The 16,507-nt window shown below is 36.9% G+C and overlaps 1 long non-coding RNA gene across 1 annotated transcript in view; it reads right to left on the minus strand.

The window, feature by feature from the left end:
• Window positions 1-6,671: 6,671 nt before the first annotated feature.
• Window positions 6,672-16,507, minus strand: part of LOC118609393 — a 164,960-nt gene continuing 155,124 nt past the window's right edge. The window contains exon 4 of the long non-coding RNA XR_004953408.1: window positions 6,672-7,088. This is a non-coding gene — a long non-coding RNA (uncharacterized LOC118609393). The remainder of the gene's footprint in view (window positions 7,089-16,507) is intronic.

Genomic DNA, 16,507 nt, shown 5'->3' on the forward strand with positions numbered 1-16,507 from the left:
TTGCTAAATATGAGTAGTTTTACAGTAGTTAAAAAATCTCTCTCCCTCTAAGTTTGAATCTTTTTTGAGTATGCACAATTATTTTCTGTTGTTATAGGCTATTTAAGCAGGATTGGCTCTCTTCACTAAAGGTACTCACCACACTTTTAAGAGTGGTTCTGGATTCAGACATAGTTCAGACATACGGTAAAAATAGCTTCTGTGTTCAAATCACTCATTACACTTGAAGTTTTAATTTTTTTCATTATCCAAACAATACATTTTATAAATATATTTAATTAACTCCCTTTTGTCCCATAAACCAATTATAACATATAGAGCCAAAGGTAATTTAGTGGGCAGGTAGTTCTTAACAAGAACCAGGTAGTTCATTATCTATGAATATTACTCTGGCTTTCTCTGTTTTCATAATGTCATTGCTATTTATAATATGTTTCTTTTGCATAATGGGAAAAAGAGTTAGACATATCACCCACCATGCCCTATATTATACAGACATATTATCATGCCTGCTCTTTATATTTTGATCTTTTAGTGTAAAGTTAAAACACACTATGAATTTCTTCACTGTACAGCACAGGTCTGGTTCCAGTGTGCATAGGGCCACCATCACCAGGAGCCTTACATCTTGTTATTTTAAAAGCTCTATTCCAAAAGCTCCACAGGCACTGACATTTAATGTCACCATTTTATTCTATTTTGTAAGCCTGTGCCCTTTCTTCAAGATTCCAAATAGCCTAATCCACAAAAACACATAAGTTTGTACTATATCAAGGTACTAAACTAGATACTATAATTACCATTAAAAAGAAAAAAACAAAAACAAAAAAAACCAAAAACTTACTTCTGAGCCTCCATAAATTGGCAGGCATGTTTCAAAGTCACCTCTGCTCCACGTTCATCACCATAGTACTATGCTCACAAAGAGATCCTTCCACTTTTAGCAAGAAAGGAAACACAACATCTTTCCCTTTCCATTTTTCAATTCAAATCAAATCACAAATTCCACTAATACCCAGTAGACGGAGAAGATGGTGTTCACAATTTGCACAGAATCTAAGGTGTGCAGCAATGATGACATTTTCTACAATCACGCCAGCTGCCCCAGAAGAAGCAGTGTGGCTGGGAAGTTACTCCATGCCAAGAACTATGCAATTAGCACCTCTGTTAGATTTAACTTGTGAGGAGGAGACCTCGGAAGGCACTTATACCAACAATCGTCAAAAGAGTCTACCTGTGCCACTGGAAATGGGATAATATTTAAAGACAATTTCATACTCACATGATTCCTAATCCATTGTAAAATGCTCACCGTCAAATTGCAAGTTTTGCTCCAATAAGTTGCTACTTTTAAACAATTATAGTCATAAGAATCTGAGTTTCAGTATAATTCCAGGCAAGATCTTTTGTAATGAAGTGTTAATATTTTTCAAAAGAATAATTTGGGACATTTCCCAGATCAGCATCTGGCTTTTTCATAGTTCCCTAAGGAAAGGACTTACAAGGGAAAGCAGTGGAATAATTACATTTATTAACAATTTATTTTATGCGTGATTTTTTTTGCACATCTGTAAGCAGCCCACACTTTTTAAGGTACCAACTGGTTCTGTTTTATTTGTCTCTGAGTACCTGACATGAATAATAATACCTAGCAATGTGCCTCCCCCAAAACACACACACAGACACAGACACACACACACACACACACACACACACACACACACACATACACACACACACACACACGAGTTCAGTAAGTATTCAATAAGATTTAGTTTATAATGAGTTTCTGTAGTTTGTTGGGAAGAACATATTTTTCTAATACATAAACTCTTTTGTAATAGAATTATTTTCAGGAACTGTCACTAGTCACACTAATTTTAAATTAAGGAATGATTAGATAGAACATGAGGAAGAGTTAAACAGCCCAGATGTGGAAATAAAAATAACAAAGAAAGCAGTAGTTCTCCAGCTCCACAGAGGCAGAGAAAGGAAGTAAGTGTGACAATGCAAATGATTGCAAAATTTGGAGGATATGCTATTTTTTTTAGGAAGAGGATCTATAAAATTCACTGGATTCTCAATGAAGTCCTGTGTCCTATCTTTTATATTATTAATTGCTATGAGTCACTATTGAATTTCAGAAGATATGAGAATACAGATTATATCTAGTTCTTTATATCTAGGTAACAGTAAGCTGCATTATTTGTTTCAACACAGGATTTATTAAATCACTGGGTAACTCTGATATGAACAAAATAAGGTCTCTGCTCAGGCAAAATGTACCCTAATAAAGAAGACATATGTGGACATAGACAAGTATAATCCAGGCATGATAACATAAATGACCTAAGTAAGACATAAGTTAACTCTCCTAGAACTTTTAGAAGAGAATGCTAGATTGGAATTAGAATGGGGGGGGGGGGAACCCATGAAGAAGATGGTATATAAGCAGTATTTAAAATAATTGGAATTTTATTTGCTGGGAAAAAAAATGGGAAATGCAATACAGTTAGAGATGGTTTAATATTATAGAAGTAAAAAAAAAGAAAAAGAAAAAGTTGGTTCAGTAAGCTATTCAGATGGAAACTGCAGCCAAGAAATCAAGAGAAGGCTGAGCTTTGGAAGGGTGGTAATGTCAGAACTAGGAAAGATTACCAAGGGCAAAGATGTGTCATTAAAGACCAAGGCTAAGATCACCCACACCCTCGAATTCCCAATTACTATGTTCAGATGCAAAAGTTGGACAGTGAAGAGACCGATATGGGAAAAAAAAAAAAAGATTCATTTGAAATGTTGGAGAAGCACTTTACAGATATCCGAGACCACCAGAAAGATGAGCAAGTGGGTTCTAGAGCAAACTAAGCCTGAAACATCACTAGAAGAATAAATGAAAAAACTGAAGCTGTCCTACTTCTGGTCCATCATGAAAAGGTAGGTTTCTTTGTGAAAGACAATAATGCTGGGGAAAATAAAAGGCAGCAGTAAAAGAGAAAGATCGAATATGAGATGGATTAACTTCATAAAAGAAGCCACAGGCCTGAGTCTACAGGAGCTGAGCAGGGCTGTTGTGGACGTCACTCATTTATAAGGTTACCAGGAGTCAGAGCCAGCTCAACAACATGTAACACGCAAAAAGATGAAGTAAATGAGTTTTGTCTCAGAGTGTAGAAGATTCTTGGAATATAATGTGGCGAAGGCAGTTTGAGATAAACATTATGTAAAAAAAGAAGGAAACTTGGATATTTGAACAACTAGTTATATGAAACAGATAACCCACTAAAGGAGGGTTGAGAAGCAAAATGATATATGTAAGTTATAAACCATGGTTTCTAAACTATAAAAATAATTATCAGGAGATACCATTGTTTTACAACATATACGGATACTTTTGTATATAGAAGTTTCAAGATGAGAGCTGGGAGAGAATTAATTGTTCTGTACGCGGGAAGACAAACATTTAAAGTTTCGGGGGACAGGGAGCAGGGAAGAAATCCAAAAAAAAAAAAACGATTCAGAGAAGTCAGATTACAAACTGGAAAAAAAGTTGAAGGAGAAAAAAAATAGTTGAAGAGCAGCTGAATAGATAACTAAAAAAAGAGAAAGACATCTAACAAAACATTTTTCAGTTGTTTTTTGAGGGCCTTGTGATATTAGTTCCTTTGTCTACTTCTCCCAAATGTAGTACATTCTATAGCAGACAGGATGTGAACTCCTAAAGGGATACCTAGAAGCTAGAGACAAGGAGGACTGATGATATTTGAAGATACTGCCTTAACTTATGAGAGGAGGGCCTTAACCCTCAGGGCAAAGAGTCTGGATTTCATTAGGCAGATAAATGAGAAGCCATTGAAGTTTAGCTTGTTTTGCTTATTTGTTTTGATCAAATCTGTGTTTTAGAAATATACTTCTGACAGAAATGTGCACAATATCTTAGAAGAAGACGGGTTGGGAAGGAGAGAAACAGATTATAAGACTATGAAATAATCTGGTTTAGAAGAATTGATGAACTGAATTAGGGCAATGGCAGCAGGAATAAAAATGGGAAGACAGTTTTGACAGGTGTTCATAAATAAAGCCAAAGGAATTGGCACACCACTGATTTGAGTGATGTTGAAAAAAAGTGATTTCAAAGATCTCCTGGCAAAGAAAATGCAAGCTGCTTCCAGTAGTCTGATGTTAGTAGTAATATATAGTATTTTTTCACAACTATTTTACAAATAAATAATTTTAGTAATTAATTTAAAAACTAATATTTTTACCACAAGCTATGAATACAAAAATCCAACCAAAGAAATTAAGACCATGTTATCTTAAATTTGATTGTAAATATCACTATGAACTCAGGACTTTTTTCTTATAAATAAATGCACATTTAGCTCTGTTCTTTGAAATTTCCTAAAAATAACCACAAGTATCAAAGAACTCTCCAGCTCTTTGATTATTATCTCTCAATATTATCTTCATGTCAACAGGAATCAGGAACTAATCTGAAGTGGTTTCCACTGGCCCAGGATAAGACCATGTGGCAGCAAATGGGAAAATTCAGAATGTGGAGTATTCTGAATAACACATTTTTTCCTATAAATCGACGCTATTGTAGGATAAAAGACATTAAGAAACATAATAACTAGCTGCAATTGGCACATGGCCCTTGTTTAGATCTCATTAGAACAACCCAACTCTTTAAATACGTGTGATATAATCAGGAAAGCATCGTATGGTATTAAGAATTTGCCCTTAATTGTTGGGAATACTAATTGTTTGGTGGGAAAGAGAAAGAAAAATGTCCTTATTAGTTGAAGATGTAATCAGAAGTTTGTTTGTAGTGGAATGACATGATGTCTAGAGTTTACCTTAAAATACTCTAGAAAACAAAAGGAAACAAAATGTGTGCAGGTGAGTGGGGGGAAGACAGCGGATGAAATCAACTCAACAAAATGTTGAAAACGATTGAAGTTGGGTGGTATGTATGTACAATTCATTAAGTTATTTTCTCATTTTGTATGTGTTTGGAAATTTCCACAAAAGCATGTTTTTGATTACTGCAGAGACTAGCTCAATAATCATGTAGCCAGTCTCCCCACTTTACATATATCCCCATTCGATTCATCTCCAAAATTATTACTATGTTCTTTGTTTTTGATTATCCATAGATTTCAATGGCCTCACATCGCTTATCAAATTAAGCAGAAACTCATATAGGACCAGCCATTTAAAGTTCTTTATAAAAAAATACTGAGATGAAGTTCACAGAACATAAAGTCAACCATTTTAAAGCTAACTATTCAGTGCCATTTAATACATTCACGATATTGTGCAAACAGCATTTCTGCCTAATTCTAAAATATTTGCATCACTCCAAAAGTAAGCTTCGTACATATTAAGGAGTTACTTTAAACTCTTTCATAATGTGGCCCACACTGGGGAGTTAGATATGTCTCTGAAAGTGGCCAGTGCCTCTCTCATTTCTATCTTTGCTCATGTGGTCCATCTCCAGTGCCTTCCCCCCTACTGCCTTGAAATACACAACTCACTGAAGATCCAAACCAAGCTTCACCTCATTTGTGGAGTCTCCACAACACCATCAACTGGGCTAATCTACCTCCTCTGAATGCCAGCTTTGACACATCTTAGAACAATGCTAGATTCTGATCTTTGATAGGATTATATTGAACATAGAATATACATTTCACGATTTATTATTTCGATAATAATGCAGCCAAAAAACCTTAGAAGAAAATTCTGTTCTCAATCAGTTCTTTGGGCCACTATGTCTAAGGGAAGAAAACTGATTTTAGAATAAGAGAAAAACAGCCCACACCTCTGCAATAGATAAATGGCCTGGAAAGAGGCTAACTCACTCCACACTAAATCCCAGTGTAGGAGAGAAAGTTTCTATGATCACCTATACTGTCAAAGTTTCCAGGAATAGAGAGAGTTCTAAAATAATTGTAAAAACAAAATGAAACAAAGCATGCAGTGAAGCTGAAAATAATAATGAGAAACATCTATGGCTATAAACGTTCAGCATTTGAAAAGTCTCCACGAGGTCACTGCTGGCAAATGCATTTTTGTCGCTGGGCCTGGTGCTCGAGCTCTGTAGCAGAGCCAGAGCCTTTCATACCCACCTGGGTCCACGCTGTGGTCGCATCACGTTCACAATCCCCAATTCTGCCAGGAGCAGAGCCTGGCACAGGGGAGCATGAATCACAGAAATTACAGATTTCCTGGAACCATAAAGGCTGATGTTCTTTAGAGAGAACCAAGTCCCACATCTTCATGCTCCAGAGGAGGAGATGGGGCTCTAAATAGGGCAGGTCGGCTTTTCCAAATTTACCTAGGTACCGGTAGCAAAACCTATGCTCAAATTCAGATATTCTGGTCTCAATTCTAAGATTCTTTCTGGCCCAAAATCTAAGTTATTTATTTATTTGTTTGTTTAAGTTTTAATGACTTGCTTTTTTTTTCATTAAAAACATTTTTATGCACATAAGAGTTTCCTTTAAAAGCTTGTTTTATGATTACCTCTCCTTGAGAGTTGAGGCAAAGAGACTCTTGAATATCAAATTTGTTTACTTTTTTAAAAAAGTGAAAGTCACCTTATAGCAATTTGCTATAATTTGCTAAGTACTGTTATGTCTACAGACAATATTGCTAAAGGAGTAAAGAGAAAAAGAAAATAAACAATAAGGTAAAAGTTCATATCTGATATGGAGGCAGGGAGATGTTATGAGAAAATCAACAGCCGAAGCCTCGGCTATGACGAACACACTTCCCACCCTTGGGAATAAGTCAACGTCTGACTCAGTTTCTGGATTTCCTATAGACTTACACTAAAATTAATGACCAGCTCAGCCAAGCAATGGGCCACAGAGACTGCCTAAGATGCATTTACTCCATGGCCTTTCAGCCTTGTGTTATATTAATTTACTAGGGCTGCTGTAACAAAGCACCACAGACTGAGTACATTAAAATAACCAAAATTTTTCTCACAGTTCTGGAGGCTGGAAGTCCAAGATCCACCAACTTGGTTTCTGGTGAGAGCTCTCTTCCTGGTTTATAGACTGCCAACTTCTCCTTGTGTCCTTACATGGTAGAAAGAGAGAAAGAGAGGTAGCACTCAGTATCTCTTTTTATAAAAACACTAATCTTATCAAATGAGATCCTCACCCTTATGGCCTCATTTAACCATAATTACCTCCTTATAAACCCTATATCCTATATGTATTGGGGGTTAGGGGTTCAATGTATAAATTTTGAGAAGACAGAAATCTTCTGTAGCAACTTCAGTCTCTGCCTTCATATTCATAGTGTTCTCCCTGTGGGCATGTCTGTCTCTGTCTCTAAATTTTCCCCTTTTTATAAGAACCCCAGTTATATTGGATTAGGGATCGACTCTAATCTTAACAAATTACATCTGCTACAACCCTATTTCTGAATAATGTCACTTTCTGGCGTACTAGGGATTATGACTTCAACATTTAAATGTGATGGGGGTCGGGAGGCATGGATATAACTAAACCCATAACATGGGTGTATCCTTTCCTTGGATCAGAATATCCAACAGTTCAGCTGGTGCCTTGGTTTTTATTCCTCCATAAACAGATCTTGAGGCCGAATTTTGAGTGCAAGCAGTTATTTGTGAAGTACAAAAACATGAGCAAAGGAGTGGAGAGGTGACAGAACAGACTGCATTATTAAATCAGCCACCACAATATGACTGGGAGAAAAAAAACGCCATTGATCCCATGGGAGAGAGATGGAAGTAGCGTCACCCCGCTGAAGAGGTAAGGCAGCAGGGGTATTTAAACACCAATTAACTGGTCTGTCATTTGCTCGGTCGCTCTCACTCTCACTCTTGCTCTTCCTCTCAATCTTGCTCTTGCTCTCCTCTCCTCTCTCTTCTCTCTTCTCTCTCTCTCAACCCCCCCCACCCCCCACTCTCATTTTAGCCTAGACCAACTTTCCCTGGGGAGAATTCAAATGCATGGACAAAGACACCACCATCATTGCCTGCTTCTAGCCCTGCTCCCTTTGAGCATTAACCTGGATTCTACCAGTCTCCATTCTCATACTGGAAAATTTCATGTTAACAACTCTCTCCCAAGTCTCACACAAAACTATTCACAGCCCAGCCCCATTCTAGATAATGAGCTATGTTTTCCCAGCATAGAAGTTTACTCTGGAAACTGCACACATCTATCTACATTCTTTATCTGCCATTAAAGCAGAAAAACAAACAAGCATAACATGTGAAAAAAATTTAGAGTCTACCCGCTCACAGTATTTGACAATCTTAATTTATATTTATGTTTTATCAGTGACTCTACTAACAGAGATTCCATTTTTGCTTAAACTTATTTTGGCCATAGATTGTAGCTCTTCAGGCCATCTGTACATGTCCTTCAGTTCCTAGAACATTTGGTCCATGTAATGACTGTAATAAAAATAAAACAAAATAACCCCTATCAGGCTTTAGAAAGACACACCCAAAAGCACAAAGACTGAGAATTAGTAGCTACTTGAAAATGTCATTCCGTAAATTATTTCAAACTGTCATGGAAATGATGATGGAGTAAAATATACAGATGCCTGAAGCTGGAAGTGGCAGAGAGGAGGGAGTGCTAAACTGTGTGAACTGCTGCAAATTTGGGTTAAATGAATATTCTGGAACTACCTGTTGGGCTTGATGAAATCAAAACATTAGTGAGCTTAATAGAGGTGTTTCCACGGAATGATGGAAAGAAAAACTTGATAAAAAATAAGTTGGGCAGAAAAAGGGAAGTGAGAAAGTAGAGTGAATATTAACGACTCTTGAGATTAACTACTGGGGGAGCAGAAAAAATAAACAGTATTTGGAAAGGGGTATAAGGTCAAGGGAGCAAAATTATTTATATTTATATTTATATTTATATTTATATTTATATTTATATTTATATTTATATTTATATTTATATTTATATTTATATTTATATTTATATTTATATTTATATTTATATTTATATATTTATATTTACACACATACTTTTAGGATAGCCAATGTCAAGACATGTTGTTAAGAGAATGGAAATAATGCAGGACAGATTGGTGACACTGCAGAACAGAAAAGGGGATAACTGGATGAACAAACACTTGACTAAGGAAGAGTAGTGAACAGGTGGCCTCTGATAAGAAGAAGGACCCTAAGAAAAGGCTGATTATTTGTGTACAGACACAAGTGAATTTATTGACTTATGAGAAGATGAGATTGTTTTCATTTGACTGCATCTGTTTTATTAATAAAATACAAGATGAGGTCATCTACAGGTGGAGGAAGAAGAAAAATGAGGATTAGAGTTTTGAGATGAGATGTAGTGTTAGCTTCCTGGGTCTGCCATAACACATTACACAAACTGGCAGGGAGAGAGGGCTTAAAGGCAACAGAAATTTATTCTCTCCCAGTTCCTGAGGCTAGAAGTCTAAATCAGGGTGTTGACAGGGCCATGCTCCCCTTGAATGTTTTAGGGGGAGAATCCTTCCTTGCCTCTTCCAGCATTCCTTGGTTTGTGGCAGCATAGCTCTAAACTTGCCTCCATTTCCACATGGTATTTTTACCTAGGCCCCTGTGTTTTATATATTTCTCTTATTTCTCTTATTAGGATACAATCATTGGATATAGGGTCCACCCTAAATCCAGAATGATCTTATCTTGATATCCTTAACTTGATTGTATCTGTAAAAATTTTATTTCCAAAAAAGGTCACATTCACAGATATTAGGACTTAGATACATTTTTTTGATGGGCAGCAATTCAAACCATTATAGAGATAACATACAATACCCATCTAGAAGAATCAGGAGAATAAAATAGCTTAAGAAGTGTAAGTGGATTATCTAGCAATGTCAAGGATCTGTATGAACCTTTGGTAATAAATGGAAACAGGAACAATCCATGCAGTTGTGTGACTTTCCTTAGCCATGTTCTGCTGCTTGGGTGCCAACACGAACTAGGTAGGTAGTTAATCCAACCAAGGTTGGAATGTTGTTAGGCAAGAATGATGAATAGAGTGAATGACAAGGTGATTATGAAACTTGCAAGGAACCTGGCTGTGTAGTGCTGAACTATAATTCTAGTACATAAATGTGAGGACCTGAAGAGAGACATGAATTGTTGAAAAGTGTCAATGGATTAAAGGTCACTATAGTTTAAAAAGTAATTGAAATGGGATGTTTGAATGAGGATGGGTAGGAAGTAAGCGTTAGTGAGTGAGATGTTCAAAATTAAGATTTTAGAGACAAGGTAGTACAATGTTAGGAATTCTCAACCCAAGCTACCCACAAGAACCACTAGAGATTCTGACTTAATCATTTGGGGTGGGGCATGGAATTGGTTTTATCACAGATTGAGAATCACTCATTTACAACATATGTGACCATGGACCCATCAGCAGCAATGAAAGAAAGTACAGTGGAGGAAAAAAAATAGATTGAGTTGAGACGAGAGGCCAGTGTGTTTTTAAGGATCTCCATAGTAGTAGAAGAGAATATGAAAACATACTGCTAAAGGGGGTGATTCATGAGGGAAAGAGATGGTGCATGGGTTCAGGACAGGGGGTGACTCCTTAGGCTACTGATTTTATAGCAAGTGGGCCACAAAGCTGTGTGAAAACCTCGGGGCCACTGGTGATTCCCAAGCCTGAAAGGGTTATAATACCCAAGGGATAGCCAAGTAAGTGTTGTTACAAAATACCAATACAAAACTGTGCTTAAACCTCTTACTCCCAAGGGTTCGCCCCTCCCGAAAGAAATTATGAGGCCTAAGGCAACCATACTTCACATCACTGTTTACTATTTTAAAATGATACAAATAAAATGACCGTTTTCTAGATAATAGCTTTAAAGAAGAGCAGACTTGCTCATGCCTTGAATTTTGCTGGAAATGGCCAACCAATTCAAGAGAATCTGCCTTGCAGCCCCTCCCACAAATTGCTTAAAACCTAGGATCAGTACCAATGCCTCCCTCTGTCCTCTAGGAAGGAAGGACAGGGCTCATGCTAGATTGATCATTTCGCCTGCCACTGACTCAGTGACTGCCCATATCAAATGATCACAAGGACCAAGGATTCACGGGTTTTTAACCTCACACCATGGGCCTCTCCATATATGCTGTTCTCTGTTTCTTAAACATTCCTCACTCCTAAGAAACCTTCTGTGATGGCTTTTAAGATAGTCCACAAATTGTCTGCTATGCTTCTCCTCAAGAAGCAGAACTTAAGGCTCACCCTGGAAGTGGGCTGAACATAGTGACTTAATTCTACTGAATATCAGAAGGCAGAAGAGATGGGGTATCACTTTCAAGGTAGGATTACAGAAAGACTTCAGGTGGGGCCAACTCACACCACCTCATAGCAGATGGATGAGATCGAAGTCCAGCTCTCCCTTAGTCCCGCTGATAACTCTCCAGTGAAAATGGAACACCAGCTCACACAGAAACTGTCAAATCAGCTGCCCTTGGCATTCACTGCCACCAGGGAGGGGACAAGGGGGACAAACAGAGTACCGATTCGCCTCAAGCCCCACCTTCTACCACCTCATTCAACCTTATTGATTCCAGGTGGGTGTGGAGGTTCAGGAGTTTTTCCCTCGAGTTTGGGCTAGAGTAAGGTGGGTATTGCCAAAACATTTTATTATTATTATTATTATCATTATTATTATTATTATTATACCACCCTTCCCCTAGTCCTTTGGCAAGATAGAACAGAACTTTCTTGGATCTTTTAATATCTAAGCCTGTTGGTTGTATTGTTATGGGTTGGGGGCTTCTGAAGTGCACTATATGGGATGTATGGGCAGTAAATAAGGAAACCAGGGAAGCTCACCACCATGTTATTTTTCAAGTTCCAAGGTCCTAGGCAACCCACCTTCTTCCTTAACCTTTAAGAGTCTTGATATGCTTGTTGTATTGTGTCCAGGGTTTTGTTTTTGTTTTTGTCGTAAAGGGGAAAAGCAGAGAAGAATGTGGCTACCACATCTTGTCAGAATTGGAAGATTTTTAATGTTGACTAATCTCTCTCACTGTTTCAGATTTTGTAGATGGAAACACAAGGCCTGAGATTTAAGACTGCAAAGGATGGACCAACAGTGCTGCTGAGTGCAAATGCCAATAAAGACTTAATTTATGATCCCTTTTATTTATGTTGGTGTTCTGTTTATAATGGTCCATAGTTTTTGAGTGATTGCCTGCAACTCTGTTTCGCCTACAAGCCCTGTTAATTTTTTGGCACTCTTTTGCAAAATACAAAGGTTTTTCAGGAATACTTATATGGTGTTAGAACAGACATACCTATATTCTATAATCTGAATTAGTAAAGTTTTGATCTTCAACAGGTTAATTCACCATTTCTCCTCTCAGCACTACCAACTTTAATTATATGTTTGTTATATATTAGCATGATATCCCCTAAATAGGCCTTTTTCAAGTAAGATCTGTCATAAGCTATTCAGGGTCAAGGACCTCGCTGTAAATTTTTTCTGTTAATATTTGTGGTATATATAATCAGAATGTCACTTGAGAATGCATCCTCACAAATGAAAGATGTCCTATTCTTGTCCATGAAGTATTATTGAACACTTTTAACATATTACATAGCACATTATCACATTTTTTTACTTTAAATATCTTTATGACAATAACTAATTGAATGAACTCTAGGCAAAATACCCCAAAATACAGTGTTTCTTTCTTTCCAATAATGGCTAAATATATTTTTTATATCTCATCACAATTATGCTTGATTAAATGAAGCAGAAACATATGCATGTGTAATAATCATGTATTTCAATTTCTCCTTGGTTGGATGAAGTGAGAATTTAGATCGGTCTTGGGCAGATGGTCTTGAGGGTCCCCCTACTCATTAAAAGTTCTTTTATTTTTAAGGACCTAAGCCATTTCCCAATTTTTCTTAAACCAAAATTGTCTCTGAAATTGTAACACATTTGACCTGTAGTAGGCATATTAATTTTAAAAATATCTTATACAGCTACCATTCTTTATATTTACAAAACATTTTCTCATACCCTTTCATCTTGACTTCAACGGATCTGGAAGCTAAATATATAGCAGGTTTTTCTATTTGCATTTTTCAAATGAGGAGACAGAATCTCAGTGAGGTTAAATGATTTGTCTGAATCCCACATCATGTAAGTTATGACACCAGGAATTGAACAAGGATATCCGAGGCCATGATGTAACTGATTGATGTCCTTATACATTAAATCACCAGAAGAAAGGATTACCTTTTACATATGAGCAAACTCAGGTCTGATAGTTTTGGTTACACATGCTCAAGGCTCCTTAGGGACAATGCTCATACTTCATTTTTTATGAAAAGCAAATCTCCTCTTCCATCTCTAACAATCTGTCTTTCATCATCCTCGGTTGTGTCTCACATCACTGAGTTTGCTGTTTAGGGAATCATCAGAGTATTATTCCAAATGGAGAAATATCAGATAAAACCCAGTGTTCCTGGCTACAGCCTGTGTGATTATGAACACAATACTGTACTTACAGTAGAATGCCAGAGTGAGTAGATGCTGCTGCCTTTGAAAGGATGAACATTTATTCTGACCTAATAACTATCTAACACTGGGTACAATTATCTTTCTAGAAGTGGCACATTATTATTTGACACATTAATTGTTGTGTCACTTCTTTCTGAAAGGCATGTTGGGTGTCTAATACAAACCAGAGGCTTCATGAATTATCCATGTCATAGTGCTGCAGCACTGATTTACCTTTTCCAAAAGAAAATCAACCCGATCTTATTGCCTGTTTTCCATTACCACAAGCAGATGTGTGCTGCCCTGTGACCCCAAGAGCTTTCTCCCTGTGCTTTGGCATTTCTGATAAATATCAGCAATGTCCACTTATTCATTACAGCTATGAAAGCTTCTCCTCTTAGGTAAACCACAGAGCCATATCTTTGAAGACTGGAACATTCTTTATGAGAGTTTTCTCCTAGGAAATATTGCACAAGAGCGACTGGTCTCCCTTCTCTGTGTCCATTTAACCTTGGCTCCTTTTCCGTCTCTTCCGGGAAGAGCTTTCTGCATGAAGGACTATTTCTAGAGCAGAAAGACCCCAGGAAGGGCCTAACATTCAAGCCTGGATAACGTTCCACTGCTGCAGCTGCTCTCTGGCAGCTTTCCAAGCCGATGGGCTGGGGGTCCTGGATTTGCCTATGGGCCTGTCATCTGTCGTGTTGCAGGACCAATGATGGGCTGCTGCTGCTTGCCCCTTAAGCCTGTGCCTCCTTCTTCCAACTTCAGCTGCCACTCCATGCTAAAATTCAAGCAGCCACACAGCTCTTCATCCTCCTCCAGATCCCAGCGGTTGAATCAGTCTCAAAGAAGAAAACACAACATTCCCGTTGTCTTTACCGAATACATTGGGTGTGCATATTCCATGGCAAAATTACCATTTTAAAAAATCAGAATTAGAATGCACTTGATGTTCCATACTTTGCTGCTAGCTAATGCCATGCTGCCCTAATGACTCATCCCCGCTTTTCTTTTTAATTGGGTGTTTTTTCTGTTGCTTTCATTTTAGTTTGCACCTGACTGACAAATACTGCTGCTGATTACCAAGTGAGTTGCTCAGTAAGCTAGAGGTATGATAAATTAAACATGATATGTATTACTGCATCCATCTTTGGCTGCTTCATGGTAGATTATAATTTAGGAAGGGACTATTAAAATAAAATATTAAAGAATAAGCAGAAACAGCCCACTGTTCACATGTCCAATGGCAAGAGAAAATTACAGGTTTCATTGTATATGCGGCACCATCTGCCTCTTCTCGGAGGCTGAGCCTTCGGCTTTCCCAGGGGAAATAGCTGTGGATAAGTTATTCAATTAGAGCAGCATTATTGGCCAGCGACCTTGGAGAATTGGGTTGATGATGTTGTGATTATCCCACTCTACATTCCTTCATGTCTCCGCCAGGCTGCAGTGCATGGCAACTTCCTTAAGTGTTTACTGAGCCGAACACTAGAGGTGAACAACTGGAATGAAGATTGTCAAAGATTCCTGAAAGAAAATCAATTCTGAATGAACTTTTCTTGTTTAGCCACGGCTTCAATATTCTGGATCTTACTGTATTTTCTGTAGACTTTCATTGAATTAAGTAATAGAAATGGTAGTAGGGAAGAAAGTGGATTTCGTGATATGCATTTAACCTGTGGCACTGCACAAAATAATTCTTTATGTAAGATTATAAGGTAGAAAAACAGTCAGGCCTCCTCCAATATGATATTAATCCTAGGGATGGGAAAATCTCATAGGGGCATAATGTTTTTTTAATAAAGCTTTCAGCTCTTCTTCAAAACATTCGTATCATAAAAGTAATATTTATTTATGAATCGCTTTCTCCCAAAAGGTGAGAACCCTTTAGAGATCATGCCATTCAAACATCTTCCTCAATGAGACGTTGTTGGGGTTGTTGGGACTGTTATTATCTTTAAATCGTGTGGTTTACAACCAGAGAGCCAAGAGTATTCTTTTTTGCCTCATTGAAATAGGTAAAAATATATATGTTTATATTTTTTAAATTATATATGTAATTTTTATACTTTTAAAATTATAAATGCCTGTCGAAGAAAATTGGAAATACAGAAAAATATTTTTTAAATAAAATCTTAAATAATTGATTTTCACAATTCTCATAAATATGTATATATACATACACTCTGGTGTGTCAAATATTTCCAGGTGTTTATTTGCACTATGAGGTCAGCTTGGGTGATTTTCTATGATTGCAAATTGAGCAGAAACTTATACGTGCCCTTAATCACTGGTTCAGATACTGATGACTCTGGAAGATGACTATATTTCACTTTTCATGAATTGTAAGAATTATAATCTCATATTTTTTGTCCTTTTTTGACATGGTGGTATTTCAATTTATTCATTATTATATTAGGACATTATGTATTAGGACATGATATATTAGGGCATTAACCCATTATTGAAAAAATGTTTTTCCCTAGTATATTATTAATTTTGATTTAGTTTATGATATTTTTGATATGCAAAAATGTTACTTGCAGGTAGTCAGAACTATGTTTTTATCTGTGTTGTTTTTCAATACCTTTTTGTATAGAAAGTCTTTCTTCACTTGATAGTCAAATGCTTTCTTATATATTCTTGCTCTAATTGTTGGAATTTATTTCTTTTAACTATGTAATCTATCAGATTATGTATGTACATATGTATGTATTTACGTACATACGTATGTACGTAATGCTGAATGATCTCTGATAAATGTATCCATGAGAACAAGTTACATTATCAAAAACATTAACATCTCAGTGGCTAAACATGTTTTTCTTGTTCATGTGAATTCTGTGTGAGTCCTGGAAATTCTTAAACAGATTTCTCCCATGTACCAAGCTCAGTTTTCCAGAATGCTTCAACCTTATGGCACCTCTATCTCAAACCAAAGTTTTGTGTTCCCTGTGGAAGGGAG

The sequence above is a fragment of the Rousettus aegyptiacus genome, unplaced genomic scaffold (genome assembly GCF_014176215.1).
Source record: "Rousettus aegyptiacus isolate mRouAeg1 unplaced genomic scaffold, mRouAeg1.p scaffold_m13_p_11, whole genome shotgun sequence".
Lineage (NCBI taxonomy): Eukaryota > Metazoa > Chordata > Mammalia > Chiroptera > Pteropodidae > Rousettus > Rousettus aegyptiacus.